This window comes from Eumetopias jubatus, unplaced genomic scaffold (assembly GCF_037043125.1).
Source record: "Eumetopias jubatus isolate StellerSeaLion01/CBP00866 unplaced genomic scaffold, mEumJub1_p1.0 scaffold_1, whole genome shotgun sequence".
Lineage (NCBI taxonomy): Eukaryota > Metazoa > Chordata > Mammalia > Carnivora > Otariidae > Eumetopias > Eumetopias jubatus.
This window is the reverse complement of record NW_028274807.1, coordinates 172,668,861-172,675,817: the sequence shown is the minus strand read 5'-3', so window position 1 is coordinate 172,675,817 and position 6,957 is coordinate 172,668,861. Positions and strand designations below refer to the sequence as shown.

The 6,957-nt window shown below is 46.4% G+C and overlaps 1 protein-coding gene across 1 annotated transcript in view; it reads left to right on the top strand.

Annotated features, from left to right (window-relative positions):
- The first annotated feature begins 3,862 nt into the window (after positions 1-3,862).
- The window catches only part of LRRN1 (leucine rich repeat neuronal 1), a 42,827-nt gene continuing 39,732 nt past the window's right edge, over positions 3,863-6,957 (top strand). The window contains exon 1 of the mRNA XM_028101837.1: positions 3,863-4,263. The gene's annotated coding sequence lies outside the window, so the exon portion shown is untranslated. The remainder of the gene's footprint in view (positions 4,264-6,957) is intronic.

Genomic DNA, 6,957 nt, shown 5'->3' with positions numbered 1-6,957 from the left:
TTCGTTTCCTTATCTATAAAATAAGGTTAAATTAGATCATTGTCAAGGGCTCTGCAGCAATTAAGTTCTGCAAGTGAAAACAAGATACTTGATCCATCAGGCATACCATACCATATACTTACTAATGTGAGTTCCATTTAGGACAAAGAGCCATCTTTGTCTGCCTGGACTGAGGTGTTTCCCGAGATGTGAGACCTTTGGTACTAAATCCTGGACAGTCCCAGGGAAACTGAGATGGTTGGTCACCTTAGTTTCATGCCAAATTATTAGATTTTAAATAATTTAAATTACAGAAACCTCAATTTTGTGTTGTGTTGGAATGATTTTTTTGTTGGAATAAGTTGGTATGCATGCAGAACAAAACTGGAAGAATAGGAATTACATATATGTAGTAAACCCACTCCATTGTCAAAAATTTTTAGAGAATGAGGGGCACCTGGATGACTCAGTCAAGCATCCAACTCTTGATTTCAGCTCAGGTTGTGATCTCAGGGCCCTGGGATCATGCCTCAAGTAGGGCTCCAAGCTCAGTGTGGAGTCTGCTTGGGATTCTCTCTCTCCCTCTGCCCCTCCCCCTGCTCACTCACACCTTCTCTCTCTCTCTCTAAAATAAAAAAATCTTAAAAAAATTTTTTAGAGAAACAACACATTTGGTATGAAATTTAACAATAATCACAACAGTCACATAATTATGAGCTGTAAAGTCATTATCCTCTAAGAGCTTGGTGGTGTTTGTTTTCAAACTATAATATTAATTCAGAGGCTGTAAAGAACACTGACTACCAGCACTCTATTAATATTTCAGTTAGAGAGAGACATATTTTCAACTTTTAAAAATTGTGGTTTTAAATGGCATATTATAATTTTATTCTCAAAATACAAATGTTCTTTTAAAGATTATTTTAATATGATCACCATCTACAGTTTCATTTTTCTTTTTTACCACAGAGATCATTACAATTAGGCTAATACCAATTATAATGTTTCTTCAAACCAAAGCTAAAGAACCTCAAGGGGCTGTTGGGGGAACCCCGAGGGATTTGTAGTGTCTCAACATGGCCAGCTCCAGGGGCAAGAACTCCTCCTTACATCAGTAGTAAGATCCAGCTTTCTGGGGAACTCATAGGCCCTTCTACCCATTTCCACTGTCCTCCAAAGCCTCCAAGGTCTTCTACAATGCCCCAAATAAGTAAGTATTAAGATAAAGTTTTCTTCCACTAATAAACTTAAGACCCCAAGACTGGGTGAGCTCACTAGGAGTAATTCAGATAGACTTCTAAAAAAGAAATAAGTGAGTTTGGTTTAGTTATCCTGGTCCATTGACTGGATGTTTCCTCTTCATCCATCCCAATGACAAAGGGCTTTTAAGTGTCTAAGTAAAATAATCCTGAAAACTTTTACAGAGTTACTAAATGGCAGTTTCTAAAATTTGGACCAGTTAGCCATTCAGGCAATTTATTAAATTTCCAACCACTAGACTAAATTTCAGATTCCTTTGTAATCGCTATGCCTACATTTGTCCTCTTCTGTCCCACAGCAATCTTCCCAACACAAAACATTTCCCGTCCTTCTGCCCAAGCCCCCTCCCCATCTCTGACACAAGCATTTCCTCAAAATGATAATACTCTGGTGCCAAGTAAATGCACTGGTCAAGTAGAAATAGGCAGAGCTTCCATTGTTACTCTTGCCTTGGGGAAGAAGGAAATAAGTTTAAGTAAATGAGATGCTGATTTTAAAAGAAATGAATTGAATAGTTGGGAGACAAGTCTATTTCTCTCATTGTTGGTGCTAATGCCTTTAAAATATTCTGTCACCTGTGTCACTTTTGTGAATTAATTATTCCACCTGTCTGACCTGATGTTTGGCTTCAGTTTTTACTACCTGGCTAATAATGCCTACTGCTTACATTTATTGATTACTTACTGTATACCAAGAACTGCAGTAAGCATTTTATGTGCTTACTCTTTCTCAATCAGCATAACCCTTTGGGATAGGTACTGTTATTAACCCCACTTTACAGCCAAGGAACCTAAGCCTCCCCCAGAGGGACACACCTCATAAATTGCAGTGCTGGGATTTAAAGCAGTAATGGCCTCACACGCTGGTGCCTGATTTGGTTTCTTGTCTCTTCCAAAACCCAGAGGCTGTTATCAGTCTTGCCTCCTAGAAAGATAATTCTCCACACCATTAATTGCTTCAACTGCCCCCCATGACATACCTCTGTAAAGCCCCACCATGCAGGGTACAGCATCAACTCCCCTCCATTCCCAGAAAGACAGGTTGGAAAACCTAAAGGAGACTCCCTAAGAAAACTGTGTTCTATCTTTCCCTGATCATCCAAGTTCTGTATTTTCACCAGAGGCATGCCTCCTTTCAGACAAACTCTAACTTGCATATAATCAGTATGAGAAAGGGAAAAGAGACAAAAATATGAATCTTGGGAAAGTTTCTAGACTCCACTTGCTTAGAAAGTGCTTAAATCTTATTCATTTATAGGCAGTACTCTCCTACCCTAGTTGCAATGGGCCTTTTCTCATAGCTGTTCTACTCTTCACTTACCTTCTACCTTAAATCCTAACATCTCCTTTCCCTAGAGCTGTGACCCACTGGTATCTCCATGATAGTTTCAAAATAACATAAAGGAGATGAACATTAGTAGCATCAGTATTTATCAGACATCTATGAAGGACATCAAGAAATGCTATAGAGACCAACATAGAAGTTATTGTTATTAAATTTACACTATGTCTTCAAGGAGTTCAAAAGATGATTCTGTAATAATGTATCCTTCCAAATTCTCCAAAAGTTCTAAGCTTGGACATCATGAGGAAATGTCACCACATTCTTGCCCGAAGCTGTTCAGTAATGAGGGGTTAATAATTGTCTAGCAGATTCCCCAGTGAAAAGTATCAAAGGCTTCTTTCTCTCCAGCCTGGTTCTAAGCTGGTCACTGGAAGGTGAGATTCAGGTTCATGTGCGGTTTCCAAAAACCCATTTCCACTTCTTGCTCTCAGACACCCCCCACTTTGAATAGACTGCATTCCCAATCTTCCCGTTGTCTGAACACACTTTCACACCTAACAAATCGGAAAGCTGTAATTACAAAGTTTCGGAATTGTTTTTGAAGCCTCCCTAAATCAGAAGTGGCTTCACCATTCATTTAAGTGTCCGCAAATACTACTTCCCATGACAAGGGCACGAGCCAGTTCCACAGCCACCTAAATATGCAAACACACAGCCCGAGTAATCACCATGAGTGCAGCATTGGTGGAATAGTGGTGAGCAGAGCTGCTTTCCAAGTAATCGCCATGCATTTTAAGAGGAAGGTCAGATTCATACTGAAACTTGGCTCTCTCTTGGGTTGATTTTTGCCTGATTCTCAGCCTCTGAGCCCAAGTTCTACGTTGTGCAGATTGGGCCCCATTGTACCTAGCTGGCCTCCTAACAAGGGCTTTTTTTTTTTTTTTTTTAATGTCTTTTGCTAAGAAACGACACTATGCTTTGCCTCCCTAACCCAGCCGCAGCCTGTCGTCCCCCAGACAAAAAGCGGCGGCCCACTGCTCCCTACAGCGGTCGCGGAGGCGGCGCAGGACGGCAGGGCCACCCGAGACCCGTGGCGCTGCGCCTTTGTTGGGCGGGCTACAGATGGTGCCCCAGCACGGGTCTGAGCCGGGGGCTGGAGGCCGGGAGGGGGAGGCCAGGAAGGGGGTCGGGAGGGAGGGGAGGAGACCGCGAAGCAGCCAATCGGCGCGCAGCCCATCAGCTGACCGCTTTTGCTTACACCAGGTGCACGCCGGCTGCGGGGAGCACAAAGCGGGGCGCACCGAGGGCGCCGTCAGCGAGCCGGGGAGCTAGGCGAGGCCCGTGCGCCAGCGCCCGCAGCGCCCTCCGTTTGGGGAGAGGGGCTGGTGGCGTTAGCCCAGGCGGCGGAATCCGCACGGTGGCATCCCTAGTTGCCCCGGGTGCCTTCCTCAGGACCTGGCCGCTTTCTGCCTCGCCCTCTGCACCCCACTTCTCCAACCCTCCTTCCCAATCCTGCCTGCCTCTGCCCCGATCCCCGAGAGTCGGATTGAGCCCAGGCCCGCGCAGCAGCTGTTGCTCGTGTCGTTGCCTCTCCTCCCGTCTTGGTGCTCTGCTGGGAACCCCCCAAGGAGCCAGTGCGCGCTGCGGGCTGGCAGAGAGGCTCCGCTCAGCCAGTCGTCCTCCTCCTGCTGCCGCCGCGGGTCCGTGCGCACCCCACACCCCCGCCAGCCAGGCCTCGGGGTAAGTGCGCTCGCGTAGCCGGGCGGTGGCGGGAGGTTTGGGCGGCAACTAGGGGAAGTCGAGGCAAACTTGGCGGCGTGGCGGGCCTGAGAGGGTTTGGGGAACCGCGGGATAAGATTGCGGGCCTACGGGGGACGAGGGGGCGCGGCTCATGGAGCTGGGGAAAATGACCAAGTCGGGGAAACGGAATCTAGTAACCCTCTCCCTACCCTCTCACCACCCCGCTCCCAAAAATAACCCTCCACAGTGGTGGGGTACAGCGATAGTTCGGAATGAAGACCAGACAGAAATGGGCAAAAGGCAGTGACAGGAGGCAAGCCCGCTGAATTTCAGGGATCAAGGCGGGGGAGGGTGGTGCCCGGGGATCCAAAGGAAGGAGGGGCTGCTGGGATGTGAACGGGTCAGGCAGCCGGGGCCGGAGAAGAGCGGGTAGAGGGGTCTGGGGAGTTGGAAAGAGAACCAAGAGATGGGAAAGGAAGGTGGCAGGTAGTGGGAAGAGATAAGAGTAAGGATGTCTTGGCGGTGGCCTTGTTGATAAAGGGGCAAGGGACGCAATTCACAAAGCATCGAGTGTAATGAAGTCAGAGCGTTCGTTAGAATCTACTCAATTGTCGGGCAGTGTAAATGGGGAAAAGACCTCACCCTACACGTTTTGAGTCCAGGAGTAGCAGCCTCAGGAGGCTTGCCAGGGATGCCGAAATGTCAGGGAAGCCTCCGTCCGCTCCAGGAACCGAGCCGGTGCTGAGTTCCCCGCTCGGCCGGGGTTGGAGCAAGGAAAGTTTGCCAGCGAGTGTCGTTCGTGCTGCGTGTAGAGGGGTGTGGGCAGCCCCGTTTCCCGGGGCCCTGTCGCGACCACTTCCCGCGGCAGGAGTCCCCTGCCTTGGCAGGCTGGGGTGCTTTAGAAAGATCCAAGCACGGGAGCGGAGCCACGCACCCAGGATTGGTGGAAAACCCGTCCCGGGACCCTTGCGAAGGAGTCGAGGTAGATACGCGGAGTGGGAGACTCGGCGGTGGTACCTATTCTGGGAGAGGGGGATCTTGTCTGTTGGGTTCACCGCTGTAGCCCCAGGGACCAGTACAGTGCCTGGCAATGAATGAATGAATGAATGAATGAATGAATGAATGAACGACGGGGTGTGAATAGTTTTGAGGCATTTGAACTACACAGGCAAAGGTCAAGAGTCCAAGAAAATGGATCCTTCCCTAAATCTTATGTCACGATTAGCATGTTCATTTCCAGACCTACATAATAAAGGAAAAGCCAGATTAAGTGAGGGAACAGGTATTGCTGATTTGGGCTTTTGCTTGTAGGATTTTCTGAAAAACAGTATGTTGTTTTGTTTTGCAGTATGCTTTGCTGCCAGGGTCTAAATAATATAATATATGCTCATTACTTTCTTTTTAAGAGCTAGGACTAGAGATGTTGAAAGTTCAGGAAGACACTTTGATCAGTATAAGTCTAGAGTAAAAGTGGTGTTGTTGGCTCCTTGGCCATGTGTGTCCCAAAGTCTCTGATTTGCATGCAAATGTGAGCGAATCCTGGCAGATGTCTGGCCTCATCCATTCACATGAAGGAATTTGAAAAGACAAGGAGTCTTTAGTTAACAATAGACCTTAAGAAAATGGAATAATGGCGCAGTGTGAGTTTTTCTGTTTAGGAATTCCATGGCTTGCTGACACCTTTATTCAAGAGCCAAATTCTCTGAGTGCTATTGTGTTGAAAGCTCAAAGTACTACTTGCTCTTTACCTGGCTGAGTATTTTTGTGCAACATTCAGGCTGGATGTTCTGAGCTGGATAGTGAGAAAAATGTTTATATGAAGCAGGCAGTAACTTTAATCCATTTCTAGTGGTTTGAGGTGATTACTGAATTGACCTTTTAACTTTTAGAGTTTCTTTTCTTTGTCTTTTAGTAATTTTACCCCCTGCTCACCTTTTCTCTCCATCCTCAGAGATAGACAAATGGGAAAAATAGTTGTAGTTGACTGACGTGAAGAATGTTTACTGTTTGATCAAAATTATTTTAGCTGTTAAGGCAAACTTGTAGAACTGAAGGTGATGAAACCATCATGTTCCTAGTCACCCGAGGGGTTTTCGGGTCACAGGACCAAACGATGAATGGGAGGCAGTCATGCATTGGACCCCAAACTAGGGTCTAACATTAGCTAATAGACCACTGTGCAGCTCACCTCCTGGAAGTAGTGTGACCACCAAACAAAAGGCCGATGGTGTGGGCTGCACGTGAGCCCTGGGATTATACCTACTGACAAGCCAGCCCCTTTGGCCTCTTTTGTCAGTCTGAAACACTGTTGAAGGGAAAAAGAACCTATTCACTAAACAGTGCTTGCCCCTGTATTCTATATATTCACTGAAAGGGACGGTAAAATACCACTCCCCCCACCGAAAAGACAGCATTGTTTTGAGGGCTTGGTGTTTGCAGGGGAGGGTGCACAACAGATGTTAGTCTGCTATTTTATGTGTTTCCTTTAAGTTACTTTTGCTGGTTCAGTGACTTTTACACATAAGGCAGTATTTTCCCAGGAGGGGAGACATGAATTGAGTCAAATTTCAGTAAGAAAATGTTATAGCCAAGATTACATTTGTGTCTTAAAGCTATCAAGAAGTCAGAAAGTAACAAATCATTATAATAATAGTGACTGAAGCCTGAGATTCTGTCCTCATTATGGACTTGAGG